This window comes from Sarcophilus harrisii, chromosome 6 (genome assembly GCF_902635505.1).
Source record: "Sarcophilus harrisii chromosome 6, mSarHar1.11, whole genome shotgun sequence".
Taxonomy (NCBI): domain Eukaryota; kingdom Metazoa; phylum Chordata; class Mammalia; order Dasyuromorphia; family Dasyuridae; genus Sarcophilus; species Sarcophilus harrisii.
Genome location: NC_045431.1, coordinates 208,986,551 through 209,005,895, shown reverse-complemented (window position 1 = coordinate 209,005,895; position 19,345 = coordinate 208,986,551). Strand labels below are relative to the sequence as shown.

Here is a 19,345-nt window from a genome sequence, read left to right as displayed (position 1 = left end):
TACCATCTAAAAGAGACAAATCAGAAATGAGGAATACACAGCAGCATCCTGATTAGTGAAGTGAGAGAGTGGGATTATGTAGAGAAGGAAGAGGAACATAGTCGCAACAAAAAAAGTAAAAGCTTCATCATGAAATAGCATAGCTGACATTGGAAATACATAAATAGATTTATCAAATATAATCAAATAGAGAAAGTCTATGAAACAATAAAGATACAATGAAGATGTAAATTTATGGATATGTATGGATATATACACATAGATACATATGTGAACTTATGCACCTAGGTATACAGATGTTTACATATGTAATATGTGTATGTCATGTATTTTAAGATAGTAAACTGTAATGACTTTAGTAAAGTATTCATCATGTTTCTCTGACCTATTTTTTGTTTTTTATATTAATATATTTTCACTAAATAAATTCAATTAATTAAAGCTTTCTTGTAACTCCTTTTAAAAAAATTAAGCTATTAAAATTTTCAAATACACTAAGACTTTTGGTATATTATATGTATATACATATGCATATATGCCTGTATATAAGCCTACATGGACACATATAAAACATTTATATATATATACACATGTGCATATATGGTGTCTACACATGCAATAGGAAACATGTTTCATGTTTGATATCCCAAAACCCTTAGTAAAGCTGTAAACTTTAAGAGATTAAAATAATAGTTAAGGGAGAACAAATTAAGTGCTCTTATTGATTAAAAATTTAGAAAGGCTAACAGTATAATAAAAGACAGAATGACTCCAAGAACCTTGATGAAGACTTTAGAGCTTTAAGTGATTATGATCCTTCAGCTAATTTGCATCTACATTTTGTGACTAAAGATGACAAAACTTTGAAATGACAAATCATACAAACCTTTGGAGACAGGTATTATTTTTAGATGGACTATAAATTTTATAAAGGAAAATTGGTAAAATGCAAATTTAATGGAAAAGTGATTTAATGAGGACCAAGTGGTTCTTATTTAAGCATTTGTAGATATAAGAACATGCAGTAAAAATATGATATAGAGGACTAATGACAGAAAAATATATAAAGGAGTACAACACCTATGGCCAGGATATAATAATAAGTAGGAAGAGTAAATATCTGTTGGGTTTCCTCTAGGACGTGAGAGAATCTGAATATAACTAAATAGTGATTGTCTGGCTAGTGAGCAAGCCAGTAAAAAGAGGAAATGGGTGTCCATACACTCCACACAAAAGGGTTTTATGCTTACAACAACCCTGGGACCTCTTTACTGTTCCTAACTCAAGACTCTCCATCTTCCATTTTGGGGCATTTTTTACTATCTGGCCCCCATGCCTAGTTTTCTCTCATTCTCATCTCCTGGCTCCCCTTGCTTCTTTAAGTCCTAGCCACTCTTTCCCATTCCCTCTTATTGTTGATGTCTCCCCTCTGTCATTTATTTCCCATGTAGCATGCATATCTGTTGGTCTATAGTTGTTTGCATAGTCTTTTCTCTTTGATTCTGAGGTACTTGAGAGCAGGGAATGTTTTTCACTTTAATTTGAAACCCTAGTGTTTATCAGTGTAATAGTAAGCATTCAATAAATGCTTTTGTAGACTTGATTTGTTGATTTAAGGAGGATAATACATATATTATTTTGCCCATTGTAAGGAAACTTTGACTTAAAGAGGCTGAAGTGATTTATAGCTTATTTTGAGACTTAAATCTCAGTTCCTGATTCTCATACTATATTGTTCTTTTAGGTATACTATAGTTGTTTTCTGCTTTTCTTTTCAGTAAACGCTATTTCATAGATGGGACAAACTCCAGTGTTCAACTAGAGTCCAAGGTCATGATATTTAATTTTCTAAATATTTTATACTCAATCGTGCACTAGAAAGTCTGTTTAGTGCTTAATGTAGGCCCTTGAACAATGTAGAAGCTTAGATATGTTTATAGAATCAATGGATGGATGGATGAATGAATGATTGAATGAACGAATGAAGGAATTAAGCTCCAGTCAGCAGTGCATTAAATCTTCCAACAATGTGTAGGCTGCCCTCTGGTTAATGGCTGTAACCACTGATTGTAGAACATGTTACTGTTTAAAGTTGATAAATATCATGGTTTTCAGGTAGATTATTATAAAAAGCATTACACTGGTGCTTTTATGAATTGTTTTTAAGATAGAATTGATCTTGAAATGCGGCTGCAGTAAATGTGATGGTATCATTTTTTACTACCTCCCATCTCACTGTAATTTGGGGTTTGATGGATGTTGCTCATTTCTATTCAATATCTGACTTTATAGTGAAATCTCATCCAGAGACAGGAAATGTTATACTGTAAAAGGAATTAGATCTTTTCTGTCTCTTTTCTATGGGTTCCAGCCATCTGTCTGCTTAGTAAAATGTGGCAGCTTTGTATTCAACTAGCAGCCAAGCCTGAATTGTTCAATATAACAAAAGAAAAAACAAGGGATTGTTTCCTAGCTGGAAGAGTCTCTGGACTGGACCTCACCATCAATGCTTTTGCATATGGATCAAGATTATAGGTTAGAAAATCAACTCCATGTCTTCTTCCCCAGATGGTTGTTTTGGATTTTTGTTTTTGCCTTGAGAATACAGATGGAACTTCAGTGCTACATTTTAAATAATTAGGAGCTCTTGTATGATGGAGAGGAATCATGGTGTAGTAGAATCATGGTGGTCATTTGGGTTCAAATCTGCCTTAGACATATCACCTTGGTCACCTAAGAAAGTTGTTTAATCTTATGCCCTGTTTTCTGGGCTGCAAAATTAAGGCTTTGGATTAGATGGCCTCTGAGTTTCCTTCTATCTCTCTCCATGTGAAATTCTCTGATCCATGAAATCAGTAGCTACAGAAATCTTTCCTCAAGTCTGGTTCCAATCAATTCAATTGATGAAGCAAGCTCAAATACCAGGGCTTTGCCAGGATCTCTGATCACTGTCAGCACACCAAAGGTTTTCAAAAGCTATACAGAGAGTTGCTTCTGAAGGTGTGCTGATCATTGTTGAATGTGTATATATACACATAATATTTACTATATGCCAGCTAATAAGGTTCTGTGATAAGTACTAAAGATACAAAGCAAAGCAAAATTTTTTATAAATTTCTATTTCTTGTGACTGGACCTTTAAGCATCTTACAAGAAGATATAGAGTATATAATCAAGGAAATACACCCAAAACATGAGGTCCTGATCTAGTTATCTCCCTTGGGCAGAGAGTATACTCATAAAATACAAAGGTAAACACAAAAAGAGTAGACCCTACAGTAGGGTAGCTTTTTAGGATGGGGAGGAAGGGATCACAGATTGTAGAATTTATCCTTCCCCCTTCTTCCTCACCGTTCACTCTGCATCAGCAGAATCATGGACCCTAGTTTAAGAAATCCCATTTCATTGCTCCTCTTCATTTTATGATAGGCTGATTACAACTTTAGTGATGCCTTATTACAAGCATAAGTCCCAGAAAATGGCAGCCCTTGTTCCTTCCCCTCCACACTTCTTACCTCACTGCAGCTAAGCAAGAGCTTCAGTTCTTTCTCCTAAACAGGGCAGCTTCACTGTGAACATACCTCCACTGTCATTTATGCCAAACTCACTTGAGTTATTTTAGAATCATTAACTCTTTCTGAATTAATAAGCTTAGCTTTAGACAACAGAAATCAAGTTGCTTCCCTTTCAAAAAGTTCATTATCTCTGTTTCTTCGTTCCAACTAAATATAGCCATGAAACAGGTTTTTTGAAGAGCCAGTGCCAATTATTGAACAATTCCAAACTATTTCACATGAGGTATTCTGTTGTGTTTTTCAGGAAGAGGCTGAATATTACATTATATGAATAATTCAAGTTTAAAAATTCCTCTTCCAGATTTTCAGCCATTTTTATAAGTAAATTATCCATACAATGGACTTTTAACGATCTACCCATGGGAAAATATCTCCTAATCTATTTTATTATTTTGTACTTAGATATATTAGTGCAGTCAACAGCAATTTCAAACATATATACTGTATTTAGGCTTTGCATAAAACCATTTTTCTCATTTCTACAAAGTACAAGAAACATACTTAAAAAAAAAGAGATGACTATTTCCAACTGAGGGAGAAAATAGGAAAAAATAACGCAGAAGAGAAAATGCTCATTTTCTCCATTCAAAGTGTGAAAAGTGGGGGTTAGAACAATCTTACTTGAGATATAATCACTAAGCAGAGGAGCAAGGTTCTTATTTGGAGGAAAATGTGTCCATTATTTTGTTGGAAAATGATGGATAGATCATTTTGAGATTTCAATGAATGCTCTCTATATTACACCTTAACAACACTAACCAAGTATATTTTGATGATTCTCAGCTAAGACAGCCCATTTTAGGGTGACCCCAACATTGTAGGGTTTCGATATTCCTAGTAATTGACAGAATAAAGAGATAAAAACTGTTTTCTGTTCAACTACAGCCAAATAGAAGTGGTGATTTTCTTCCTAACTCATTTGCCCTACTACTGAGCCCTCCTATGTATTTATATTGTCTTCCTATAGTAGAGAGTTCCTTGAGAGAAAGGACTACCTTCATTTTTTCCATTTGCATTCCCATTGTTTAGTGTGGCACATGGAATATCATACCAAGCACTGAATATCTTCCCCCCACATGGTGAAACCAATGTCTAGAGGGAATTCAGCTCACCCATATGAGGATCTATAGAAAACATAACATATCTTTGATTGTAGATCCAAGCCAGACTGTGCTCAAGCACAGAATTTTAGTAATTCTGTAATTACTATTTTAGTAATATGGCATGTGTTAAAGAAGACAAAAGACTATTTATCTGGAAATTATACATTCGGAAAGGCAGTTTGATTCTATGATCATTTCTAATTTTTATAAATCTCAAAATCTATGATTCCATGATAAAAATCTCTGGGATCCACTAGCATCTTCTTCATTAAAGAAGTTTGATTTGGCAAACTGGTTCAGTGACAGTGGAGAAGAATATTTATCAATTTAATTGAATTCAGTAAGCATCTATGAAATGCTTTGCTTGCCACGCACTATACTAAGTCCCAAAAATCAAAGATATAAATGAACTACAAGCATTTATTAAGTGCTTACTATATAGCAAACACTGGACTAAAGAATTGGGATACAAAAAGAAAGATAAAAACATAGGCCCTCTTTGGAGGAGCTGACATTCTAATGGGGAAGACAAGAAACAAACAACTACCTTTAGTATTACATACTATATTGTAGGGTTTCAATATTCCTAGTAATTGATAGAATAAAGAGATAAAAACTGTTTTCTGTTCAACTACAGCCAAAGAGAAGTGATGATTTTCTTCCTAACTCATTTGCAACTGAGCCTAATTACATACATATACACATATATGGATACATTCACACATATGCATATCTATAATATATAGATACACACATGTGTATATGTGTACACGGTATATTTCAAGGTAAAAGCACTTTTAGTAAAAGCCTCCAGAAAAGGGAGGTGGGAAAGAATCCCTGTCCCTCAATTAATACAATTAATATCATTAATTAAAACAAAGTTATTTCAAGAGTTGAAGATTGCTAAAAACTGGGGAAATAAGGTCTCACACATAGCAAGTATTACTTGAATTTCATCTTGAAGAAAACTAGGGATTCTGGAAATGGAAGTGGGAATTCCTCCAAACATGTAGGATAGCCTAAAAAAAGACATGAAGTAATTATTGAATACTATATATATATATATATATATATATATATATATATATATATATATAGATCATCTCCTAGTCTTATTGTATAGGAAAGGAGAATTTGTGAATAAAAGAAGCATTACATAAGGCTGGGAAGGCAGATAGGATACAAGCTTTATAGAATTTTATAGAACTTTGAATAGTAGATTAAGAATTTTGTTATTTATCTCATAGGGATTTATAGGGAGCCCCTGAAGATTTTAAAATAAGGGAATAATATGATTATATCCATGTTTCATGAATATCAACTGTTCATCCAGATGGAGAATAGATCAGACAGCAGAAAGACTGAGGAAGAGGAAGAAGAGAAGGAAAAGGAGGAGGAGGAAGAAGAAAAGCAGAAGAAAGAAGAGGAGGATGTGGAAAAAAAGAAAGAGGAGAAAAGGAGAAGCAGAAGCAAAAGGGAGCTATTAAATAGAAGTGATAAGATGTTAAATTAGGGTGTGAGTAGAGAGAATTCTGATAATAATGAGAGATGTTATATAGACATAATCAAGAAAATCCAACAAATGACCATCTTTATGGGTCAGGGGGAAAAGAAGAACCAAAGATGATACTAAGGTTGAAAAAACTGTATAATTAGAAGGATAGTAGTACACTCAACAGAAATCAGAGAATTTGAATTACTAAAATCCTGTAGCAATGGCTAAGTAATGAAGCTACAGATACACTGGATGTTATAATTACAACTCTTCCCACAGGCAATCCAAGCCAGAAGGTCATCTTCTCACTGGAAACAGGAGGGGAATTTGGCAGCCCTCTTAGTGCCTGAGTGGTCTTTTAAGGATTGCACTATTCACCTCCAAGTATGAGGAAGGGGATAGAATAGCTACCCTAAAAATTGTCTGCTTACCCAACTCTGGCCTGATTACTGTGGCAGGTGAGGGTCCCATCCAGTAGTGGAAATACTAAAAAAAAATGTACAAAAAATTGCACAAAACTCTTCATCAATACATGGAATGTACGAAACTTATAGACAACAGAAAATCTAATGGACATGAAATATGAATAGCTCTTGCTGTGAGAGATCCTCATCAGAGAAGGTGCTGTGCTTTATGAGCAAAGTAAAATTGAATTATCTAAGGAAAAAAAACTCAAGATGCTCAAAGTTAGGGAATTAACCCCAATGTTCATAGGAACTACTTGTGTCCGACCTGTAGCAGAGCATTCTGAGGTCTAACCACACAACAACAACTTGACTCTAACATAGTGATATCTTTTTGGTCTTCTTCGAGAGTGAAGAACAACTAACCAACCAACCAAGTATAATGATAATAATATTTATGAAGTTCTTAAAGATTTACAAAGCACTTACAAATATTATCTTATTTTATCATCATAATAGTCCTAAGAAACACTTATTACTATCCTTAAATTATAGATGGGGAAACTAAGGAAGACAGAACTTAAATGAAGTGTACAGTGTCACAATCTAGTATTTCAGTCAGATTTGGACTAGGTTCTTCTGACTCCAAACTGAATGCTCGCTTCAATTAATTGTATTTTCTTCACTTATTTAAATAATATTTTCCAGAAAGGATTCTGAAAAGTTGGCAGAGTAGGCCAATTTTATGTTTCCAGGTTTTCTTCAGAAACAAGAGAAAATAGCATTTCTAGATGAACAAAGAGTAGCAAAAATAAATGAGTTGGGACAGAACAATGGGACAACCAAAGGATATCAGAAGATCCCAGGATGGAGATTTGGGCCTTGTGAACTGTAACTAGCTCCAGTGAAACTGCAAGTGGTGAGCCCTGGGAGCTAGCTGGGCTAGGAGGTAACCTTGGCTCAAGTCACAGGAATTTTCACCTCCCCAATAGGGAGAGTAGTTGGGCATCTGAGTGAGGTAAAATTGAGGGAACTGCTACTGATAAGTGACACCAGGTCCAGTTGTACTGCTGGGTGAGACACTGGGTGAGAAGGAAGAAGATATGCCCCCTTGAGTACAGAAGCAGTGGGGGGTAGTGATACTGCTGGCTGTGAGCACTTAGAGGAGGATGGAGTTCTTGATTTCAATTCCAGGCCAGGGTAGGTAAGTGAAGGTTATCATCACCGAAAGATTCTCTAGGAGCAAGAACATTTCTAGTATAGCGTCCCATAAGGACCCTGGAGGGGTCCTAGAGGGGAAAAGAAGTGCAGGTTTGAATCTAGGACAATATTCAAAAAATAATATAATAAAGACTTGAAGCCAGAGGCATCAATTCTCACACCCCAGAACTAGAAGGGATTATAATAACAAGCTGCTATTTAAAGAAATGACCAGGCAAAGGAGAAAGAGTCAACCATAGACATTTACTATGAGAATAGAGAATACTGGAGTTCATCTTCAGAATAGGAGCAAAAAAAAAAAAAAAGCCTCTCCTATGAGTAAAACAAATGGTCATGCGCCCAAAAAGAATTCATAGAAGAGCTCAAAAAACATTTTAAAAAATCAAATGAGAGAGATTAAGAAAAAAAAATGTAGAATAAGAAAAATCCAAAAAACAAAACAAAACAAAGCCCAAAAAGATTATGAAAACAAAGTCAACCAACTGGAAAAGGAGATTCAGAATCTAAAGGAAGAAAATGACTTCTTAAAAATTAGAAATGAGCAAGGTAAAGGCAGTGAATTTATAACAAAACAAAATAAAGAAGAGATTGTGAAATATGTTAAAAGAAAAATATTTGGAAAACACATCAAGAAGAAAACACAAAAGAATATAAGGGCTACCTGAAAATTACAATCAAAAAAAGAATCTTGATGCAATAATACAAGAAATAATTAAGATGTTCTGAAATGTTAAAGCAAAAGGGGAAAGTAGAAATAGAAAAAATAAATCTACCAATCACTACCTGAAAGAGATCCTAGAAGGAAAACCTTTAGGAATATCATAGGCAAACTCCTAACTCCCTAGATTAAGGAGAAAATATTACAAGGAACAAGAAAAAAAATTTAAATACAATGAACCATAATTAGAATTACACAAGACCTATCAGTGGCTACACTAAAGAACCATGGGTCTCCCAAGGGACACCATATATTGAAGAGGAAAAAAAAAAATGGGGTTGCAGCCAAAAATGTCATACCCAGAAAAGTTAAGCATAATCCTGAATGGAAAAAAAAAAAGACTGAATTGCCAGACTTTCAGGATATTATTTCAAACAGACCTGATAATAGAAAATTTGACATACAAAATCCAAGAAAAATGAAAAGTAATTAGTCAAAGACTAATTACTGGACCCTCAATAAAGATGAATTGCTTGGTTTTTATATATGGAAATGTAAACTATACGGCTAAAATTGTCATTAGTAATTGGGTAGTTTGAAATAACATTGGAATACAACTGAATATAATGTTATAAAAAAAACAAACAAACTGGTATAGGAAAAGGGGAAAAAAGTAATTGTATATTATAATGTAAATAAAAGTAGACTAAATTTATAAAGAAAAAAGAGGATGAGGGAATAGGATATGAGAGGGGAAGAGAAGAGTATGTGATTAGTAAGAATGAGATATAGAAGGAACTAGATAGAGAGATAGAGATAGAGATATCTATATTTGGAAGGTTCAAAATAGTCTTCTAACTTTAGATAAAACAAGAGGGAAAGGGGAGAGGACTGGGTTGGATAAAATAAGGGAGAAATTCTAGGCAGGGGGATTGGATTAAATAAAACTAGGGCAAGGTAATAAGAAGAAGTAGAATAGAGTTAGGAAGAATAGGAATAGAAGAATATGTGTATATACACGCGCACACACACACACACAGCACAAATATAGACAGATGACAGAAATCTTCTGACTTAATTGTAGCCTTCTTGTGGGAGAGGTGGAGAAGGGGAAAAAATAAAAGTAAAAAACTGCTCCATAAAGAACAAAAGAAAAACCTATAAGGAAGCAAAGATGGACAGTTCTAAACACAATGTGTAGTAGGTATTCCATAGGCTTTTTTGAAATGGAAATGTATTGCTCTGTTGTATACAATTTTTTTCTTTTCCTACTTTGTATTTAAGTTTAAAATAGATTTTTTAAAAGCAAAAAAACAATATTTTCATAAGTTATTGACATTAATCTAACATTTTGGAGTTGAAATGAATTATGGTTCCCTTTTGTAAATGTAAAAATTGAGCCACCAAAGGGTTAAATGATTTGGCCACTGGGTTGGCTATCCTTAATCCTCACACATCATAGTTTCCACTGTGCTATCCTGTTCCCACATCAGAATGGGTTGGCCCCCCAGGTCATGAATTCTCTTGGCCCAAACAACTCATTAAATGATCCACTGAGGCATGGAGGAAGACCCACACTGACTGATGAAATCATTGATTTTGTGAAACACTGAATGGTTCGCTACTGTGTAAATCTTGAAATTGAACTAAATTGAAAATGCCTTAAGTGAATCTGAGAACAAAGTTTGCCCTTCAGAGATGCAGTTGAAGAAGAGAAACATTGAAGGCTAAAACCTGGCTAAGGAAATCTCTCTCTTCACTTTTAAACCAATATAATACTAATCAATTTATTCTACTACTTGTCACATCAATTCTATGCCCCCCCTCCCACTATTTCTTTCCCTAACATAGACAATCAATTTCACATTCTTATTCCGGGAATATTTGTGGGGTGAAGAAAAGGAGAGATGTTCCCCAAATGATCAAACACAGGGATTGTTCCTTGCATCAAACAATAGCTTTACATGTTACAATTATAGCAGTCATACACAGCAATAACAATTATTTTTTATTATTGTTACTACTGCTATTATCATTATCATAATTACTTTACAATTCCAAGAGACCATCCAGGCTAAAAAAAAAAAAAAAAGCAGAGGACTATATTAAGAGGAAAATTTGGTAAGGAGCTTTTACAGAGAGCTGTGATTTTGCAGTCTTTAAAAGCTAGGTCCCATATTTCACAATGATCCCTAAGCCACTTTACTACTTTTAACTTCTCTTAATATTGCTTTTTATACATTATCTCATTTTAGTTTCAAAACCATCTTATGAGATAGTATTCTCATTATATTATAATTATATTATATTATACAAATGAGCATCTTTATTTTAGAGATGAATCTCCGAACATCAGCACAATAGAAAGAACATTAGTGTTCACATCCTTATGTGTCTGAACTATTATATGATATTTATGTGTGTGGTCTTAAGTAAAGATAGGAGCAGTTGATCTGGATGATTCTTGTGTATATGCCCAGGATGTGACATAGGATTAGAATTCACATCTTCCAGACTGCCAGTTCAATCTACTATGCTGTCTGTGCTCAGTAACATTATCATAATTAACATGAGCTCTGTAATGCCTGGGGGAAAAAAGCCTTTTCTGATTGGCTCGTTGTTGTGTAACTATGACAGGTTGGTATGACAGCCCAAATTAACACAAAGCATATAATAAGTAAAAATAATAATGAGAACCTCTACTTGTAACAAGTTATATGACAATTTTTTTTTCTACTTTTACTTAGAATTTCAGGTTATGAGACCTTGTTTTTCAATCATTTATCAGTCATGTTTGACTTTCCATGACCCCATTTGGGATTTTCTTGAAAAAGATACCAAAATAGTTTGTCATTTTTCAGGAAAAAGAAATTTTTCCAGCTCATTTTACAGATGAGGGAACTAAGGCAAGCTAGGTAAAGTGACCTGCCCAAGGTCATAGAACTGGCAAGTGTCTCAGGTCAGATTGGTACTCAGAAAGATGAGTATGAATCTAGACCCAACATTCTATCATTGGGCTACCAGCCACTCTCCAGAACCTGTCTTAAACCAAGCCATGTAAGGAAGAGAATATTCCCAACAATGCTGCTATCAAATGGTCATCCAGACTTTGACAGGAAGTCCTCAAGTGAGGAAAAAAAATTACTAACATTCATAACTATTTCCGAGTTCAGACATTTCTGAATATGAGGAACTTTTTTCCTAACATCAAGTTAAGTTTTTCCCCCAAAATAAACATATTACTGCTTTCATTTTTTCCCTGTTAGGGCTTAGCAGAAAAAGACAAAACATCTTCCACCCTTCAAAGAGTGTCCCCAAAATCTTAGTGCACTTTAATCTTTGAAAGCTGCACTTTACAACTGTATTTTATGATTGTTACAATGCCTTATCCCATAATCTTCTCTGCTCCAAGATAGGTATCCTCAAAACATACACCTGATACTTACTATAGCTGTGAATAATTTATCTTTCTGAATTGAGTTTCTGCACCTATAAAATGGGAATAATGATATCTGAAGTATCAATCTCACTTTTTATTTGATAAACTTAAGTCTGTAAAATTCTTTGTAAGCTTGAAAATAATTGTAATTGTAAGTTATTTTTGAACTTTCCCAGGGTGGTTAGCTTCCACCTACTTTATAGGTATCTTCCATGTAGTTTATTATTGATAGCTTATCTTGCCCTTGAGAATAGTGATTTTTAAAAAATCTTTTTGTTTCCTACAGTCAGCAGTGTCTGACACAAAGTAATTAATTACTAAATGCTTGTTTAATGATTGATTCTCATAATAACCCTTTATGTTGGCATTAATTATTGCGGATAAAAAACTGAAGCCCACAAATGTAAGATGAATGACTCCCACATCATACAATGGTGAAATAAAGACCTGAACTAAAGTCTCCCATGTCCAGGAGCCTGAGTTCAGATCTGGCCTCAGATACTTAATATCTTTGAGACTTTTGGCAAATCACTTTATAAAGAAAGACCCAGGAAAGAAATTTTTGTCATAAAAGTCATTGGCACAAATGGTTCAATGTAATAAACTAATATTTAATGATGAGGTCCTAGGTATTAAGACAGAAATTAGCAAAGGAAACGTTAAGCATTGATAAAATTATAATACTCCCAGAGGCAAGCGTAAAGAGCACTGATAGATCAAGTAAGCCTTTTGTTCAAATGGAGTTTCATTATATCTTCAACCTCAGTGGAGGTCTTTGGAAACTTACCTTACTTTATCCAATCAGAAAGTCAAGTTGTGATGTCAACCTCTCCACCACAACCAAGTTAAAATTTTCCCAGTAATCTGTTCATAGCCTATGCAATCTTTATTAAAATCCTTTGTTTTAGCCTGCCATATTCCACTTCATAATGCCTTTCTTTTCACCTTCCTCCATGCCTCCTAATGTCTTTCTCTTTGTTTTAACTAACCCTTTTAAGATACTAAATCCATTATAGGGTTAGCCCAATCAATAGTATCATCCTTTTCCCTTTATAATCTCTTTTGGGGATGGTTAAATGTGAATTCCCCTAGGGAATTTGTCTTTTTTATTGTTAATTATGAAAACCACTTTTCTTGTTTGCTACATGTAATGGGCTGAGGCTTGAGTTGATGCACTGAGGTCCCAAGTGAGGCTAAATAATAATTGGACCATACTCTATTAATATATATGCTTGGAGAAAGAATGGCCCCCACCCATTCTTTGTGCAAGTCCTGATGTGTTGTATAGGAAATGATGATTTTGGTGGGTGGAAGCAGAGGGGCAGGAAGAGAGGCAGGGAGAGACTGCTGGCTGGCTTCTTGTTGCAGCTTCTCACATTGCTATCACAATCCCCCTTCGCCTTCGATCCCCTTTCACCTCCACAAAGAATAAAGATAGAAAATTTTCCCTTAACCTGAATTCCTGACTCCGGCTGATTTTAAAATACATGATCATTACAACTGTAATATTCTTTCTTTGGTCATCTGAATCTATTCCATATTTACCACTCCTGGATCTATTTTAGTTTTTCATTTTGTCTGTAACCTCTTCTCATAAATAAAGGTACCTTTTGGCAAAGAGAATGCCATTGTGAATTCTTCACATGTGTCTTGTACCTAGCACCTCATATTTCAAACTAGAAATTGCTACCCTGATCCCATTATTTTATTTGTAGAAAAAACGGAAGAATCATTGCTACCTCCTTTACTCTGAACCCTAAGAACCACAGAATATTTCTGACTTCAGAAGGTAAAATTTTCCATGTCTCATCTCCCTAATGTGAATGTTGAGCTCCTTGAGAATACAAACCATCTTAAATTTCTCTTTGTATTCCCAGAGTTTAAGACAGTGCTTTGCACGATAAGTGCTTAATAAATGCTTCGTTCATTCATTGTACTGAGAATCTAAACAAGATCTATAGATAACACAATAAGTTAGCAAAAGAGCTAGGCCTAAGATGTAGGTTTTCTGATTCCCAATCCAATGCTCCTTCTGCTTATACCAATTTCCTTAAGTAACCACAACCTTCCCCCTTCCTACCTAAAATGTATGTGAGAGAGAAGATGTAGGAGGCCTGCAATAGGAAAAGGAGAATCCTTTCCCCAAAATTCCCTATTTCAATTAATTTATCAGCCCAGTGCCTATCTTCTTTCTCTAAAAATAAATAAATAAATAAAATATACATAACAATATATTACACTTCTTTATATTATTTTTTCTCAGGTTCTATACATTTGACAGGTTTATCTTTATTAATTATCATTGAGTTCACAAGAAGAACAATTTTTAAATACCTGTAGGTACATGTGTACCAGTCTGTCAATAAGCAATTATAAAGTATTTACTATGTGCCAGACCCTGTGCCAGGTTTTGGGTCAATAAACAAACAGTTCTTGTTCTCAAAAATTTAACAGAGTAATGGGGGAAGACAACATGAAAACAACTGTTTATAAATAATGTATGTTAAAATGTATAAATATAATATATATAAATGAATAAAATATACAAGATTAAGATAATAAGCAGAGGGAAGGTACTAACACTAAAGAGCATCAGGAAAGACTTCCTGTAGCAGGGATTTGAAGGAAGTCAGGAAATGCAGGAAGAAGAGATGATGAGGAAGATCATTCCAGGCATAGGGAATAACCAAGAGGAAATAAGCAAATATATATATATATATAAATACTTCATTTTCACTGTATGATTAGCTAGCCAGAATGACTGGGATGGAGAATGGGATGTTCGATGCTCACTTAGCTATTACAGCTTCTTTACCAATCGTCCTCTAGATTAAAAATTGGACTGGTCTGAAAAATAACCTTACAAGTATTACGATTATTATTTAAAAAATGAAATAAATACAATTCTAAGCTCTTAATATGCTGGTATGGAGGACTAAGATCACTCTAATCTCTTGCACAACAAAGACAAGATAGTTTTCTCCCAAAGGACTTGAATGAAGAGCCTGCAAAGTGACCACCATGACCTCTAAGACTCAAAATCAAGTTTCTAAAATCCAAGTCTTCTATACATAGGGGAGAAAATCACCAGGATTCCTAGAGAAGAAACATTAGTCTCTGAATTTTTGTGGGGCAGGACTTCTTAGATTTGCTGAAAAACTCATCAGAATTTAAAGTTTCTGGTAACATGTGACAATTTATTTTATTAACTAGGGCCAAGTGAGTAATTAGATGCCATTTGACCATGTACATTCACTCCAAGATCCTTTTACAAAACTCCACCTTTCTCTCTCCTTTTGTCTAGTGACTCTCCACCTCTGCTTCTTTACTTGCCTTTGTCTTTCCATCTTATGTCTCTCTTCAAGTCTATTTTAGTTTCTCTCTCATTCCCCTTCTCTGGCTTTCTCAGTCTCTCAGTGCAGTTATGCTTTTCTCCATCCTAAAATCCTCTTTTCCTGCCCCCCCCCCAAAAAAAAAGAAATGGATAGTGGCAGACAAATATGTTGCTGTGATTGTCATTAAAAAGTCTTAATTTGTACCCAAAACACAGAAACCTGGTCTGAGACTTCCCTTTTCTCATTTTCACATCTTATTATTTATCACATTTATCTATTTATATTTCCTAACCACCTAGCAGAATGAAAGTTCTGTGAGGGCAATAAATGAGGTTGTTTTTTTTTTTTTTTTATCTTTATTACCTCATTCCCTAAAAGAAAATCTCCCACAAAGTAAGCATTTTAAAAAATCTTTATTCAAATGAAAGAAAAATGACTAGCTTTCCTTTTTATCCAAAGAGAAAAACCCCGAGTTTTATTCTACAGGAAGAAATATTGCTTGCTTTCTCAGCCATGCTCCACAGATAGCCTTCAAAAATGTTGTTGGCAAGATGTTTTAGCTGTGCTATGTTTTCACATGACAAAGCATAAATTTTACGCTCTTCTTGGTAGCTAGTCCTGTGAACAGAATGAAATCAATCTGGTGGATCCAAAAATATATCATGATTGTCCATGTCGTGATAAATCAGATCATGTTTATATTCCATTAACAAAACCTACAGAAAAGACCACTGGAAGTTTCCCAAAGTGCCACCATACAGCATCCTGCTGGCTAAAGTTATTTCCACATGGCAGAAGTTAGGTGTGTGATACCCTTGTAGGTATCCAGAAAATCCACATAAAAGTTTCTCATCCTCTCTTCATATCAGAGAAATCTGTTTTTTTATGATTTTAAGGGATAAAATATGTTGATATCATACAATATTATACATATATTTTATGCATTTCTGAATTTCTAAACTTTTTCTGTGTGTTTTCTGGGGGTCTTTATTAGTCATCTGTTACTTCTGCAAAATTGCCATTTAATTTCTTATGTTAACCCGTGATATCAAAATCATTATGAGGACAGTCACAATGTGGAAAATTAACTCAATGTGTCTCTCAAGACACAAAGAAAAGAACATTCTTCTAAGGGTCCTAATATCATGATCTTAGGCCCCTAGTTGCAATCCACAGTGTATATACAAAACTATGAAGAAATTAAGGGGGTTAAAATCATATGTTCCTATTATGCTCCCAGTGCTGTGCTAAACACAGGGTGCAAAAGGAAGGAAATATACCCCCTATACTTAGGGGGCTTATATTCTAATGGGAGGAAACCACTTTTATCAAATCTGATGGATACAAGATAAATACAGAGTAGATAACTACAGTCTTAGAAGGGAAGACACCAGAAACTGGGAGAGGGAGTTTCCTGGAAAGTTCTCCTACAAAAGATGATTTCTGAGATAAATACTGAAGAAATTGAGAGATTAAATTAAAAGAAGGGAAGAAGAATATTTTAAATTTCAGTAGCTCTAGGACTGGTTTCATCTAATTCTGTATTTCTCATAGGATATAATATAAGACACTCCATAGAGTCATTTATTATTAAATTTGTTGACTAAAGGGAAGGGCAATGAGAAAGGACTTATCCACCTTGTTGCTCTTATTGAGTGAGAACTTAAGAAATATTAAATATTAAAATATATAATGGAAAAAGTAATTAATCATTCTAAATCTTTAATTATACTTAGACTTAAGCCAGAAAAGACAATAGTTAATTATGGATTCTACATCTTGGGGAGACTGAAGGCAAAGTAGAATGTATCTAGAGGATCTTTTGCTTGGCAGTTGATATTTCAGGGTAAGGCATTCTTGGAAAAATAATGGATTCTTCAAGGTACAAGGAACCTGGTACTCAAGAAAGTTGCAAGGTAAAAGAACCCTAGATGCTGAGGGAACTTCCAGGATGAAATGGCAGTTGAGACATAGTATAGAAGCTTATAAATTCAAAAGCAGAGTGAAGTCCTCAAGGAGACAAGATTTTGGGAAAGGTACTAACTTGTGTATAAAATCTGTCTTCAATTTTTTGAAGGATTGTCACATGGAAGAGGGATTAGAACTGTTCTATCATTGCCTTCTGCACAAGAGTGAAAACCTAGTTATTATAAATGGAAATCATAAAGGCAAATTTAGACCTGAATATAATAGATAGACAATTTATTAAGAACTTATTATGTGGGGTCCTTTGCCCAGATCCAATTGAAGAGAAGCCTGAGCCAAACTCACTGCCTGAGAAAAGCTAGCTCCTTCCAGATTCCCACTTTTACCCAAGATCAAAAAGAGCATTAAACTTTCCCAACTCCAAGTCCAGAAGTAGCTTTCCCAGAACTTCCTTCTGGACTTGAGGCTGATAGGTAAGATTGATTGAAAGACTGACAATCTGAAAAAATACTCATATTTATGAATTGGGTCCTAAGACAAGTAGCATCCCAAGATCCATTTTTAATGCTCAAGTAGCTCATCTTCTTGTGATTGAAAAAGAAACTTGATTTATTCCTGGATTTCAGATGCTGTCTGATGTAGCACCTGGACAACTAAGAACCATGGGGATTTGCTAAAATTTAAAGTAGAAGACACTTTTCCAAAATACCCTCAAAGAAAAGGGGAAGATGATTCTCCAAGTGAATATCTAATTGGCAACCTGCTTTTCAGTGTTACTACTCCACTGATTAGTAAGTGATTTTAAAAATATTTTTAAATAGATGGATCTTTTTTTATGGTAGAACATAGATGACCTTGACCTTCACAAGTAGCGGCTGAGAGACTGACTGTTAGAGGAAGTAAATGATTTCCCATTATGGCTCAGTATCTATGCAAGGTTTAACATTCCTTTAAGATTCCAAGTCTAGCTTTTGTACCCAAACCAAAGGTGGCTATGGAAGTGGTTCATTTTACTCCCATGGGTGCAATCATGGATAAATCAGCCATTTAAACTTGAAGAAAAAGTAGTTTAAAGTACTTTTCAGGTCAGAAGGAAATACTGCCATCATGGGATTGGAATCCTATTTCTAGAAGCTAAATGCTCAAAAAAAAAAAAAAAAAGGTTAAAAATGGTAATGTTGGCTCTGATGTGGACCCTATTTTATGATCAGCCCAGCTCTCTATCTTGTGTTTCAAGAAAGACTTAAATCTGTAATTTTAGGGATGAACTCAGGTAAAAGAAAAGCAAAAAGCCTATAAAGGAGACAGATGATTTAAATAATATATAGTTGTTATTTGGACTATAATAATGTTAATAATGTTCAGATTCATAATATCAATTTTCAGGGGAATTTTTCCCCATTTACTCTAATTGAGACAGATATTGCATTACACAGATTATCTAAAGATTTTTTTTCTTAGTGTTAATGTGTCAGTAAGAAGTGTTAATAAAAATACCAATACCTAGATGTGACTTATTTTTCTCTTACTGCACAGGTTGATAGAGAAATTAAATATAATCAAATAAGATTAAGTACAAGCATTCTTTTAACAGAATAAACCTTACAAATGAAATTCTTGCACATTGTGCCTGTAAAATACATTTAAAAATAACTTTAAGTCATAATTAGATAAACTGAAAGAAAATTCCCAAAGGATTTAAAAAAATTGACTTTTTAAAAAAAGCAATTAGTCACAAATTTCCCACCTTTTTTTTCCACATGATTTAAAGTAATTAAAATGCAACTTTATTTTAAAGACACCAAGTACTTTTGAAAAAAGTAAAAAAATTAAATAATTTACACATTCTGACTAGCTTAATCTACTTTATTGAAATATGAAAAATTCAAATAATTTTAACCTTTACAACTATTCTTTTGTGGAGAAATATATAGCATACATGTAATGCCGAGGAAACTAAGTAAGACAAGAGATTAGAGACCAATTCAATAGTTTATTAAATGGAGAGAAATACTGGGACCAATGGATCCATGTTTGATTCCAGGGCTGGGCGAGACTATTATCTCAAAGAGTCCAGCCCCGAGTATTGGGACAACAAGCTTTTTTATAGGATAACAAGAACAGTGACATACATAATGGGGAGGTATCTAGGTGGGGATAACCTAATGGTGGGGGAGGCCCCTAGAATG

The 19,345-nt window shown here is 34.3% G+C and overlaps 1 protein-coding gene and 1 pseudogene across 2 annotated transcripts in view; one reads left to right on the top strand and one right to left on the bottom strand.

The window, feature by feature from the left end:
- Window positions 1–19,345, bottom strand: part of NELL1 (neural EGFL like 1) — an 842,535-nt gene that overhangs the window by 279,217 nt on the left and 543,973 nt on the right. The window lies entirely within an intron of this gene.
- On the top strand, window positions 17,614–18,409 carry LOC105750941 (annotated as a pseudogene).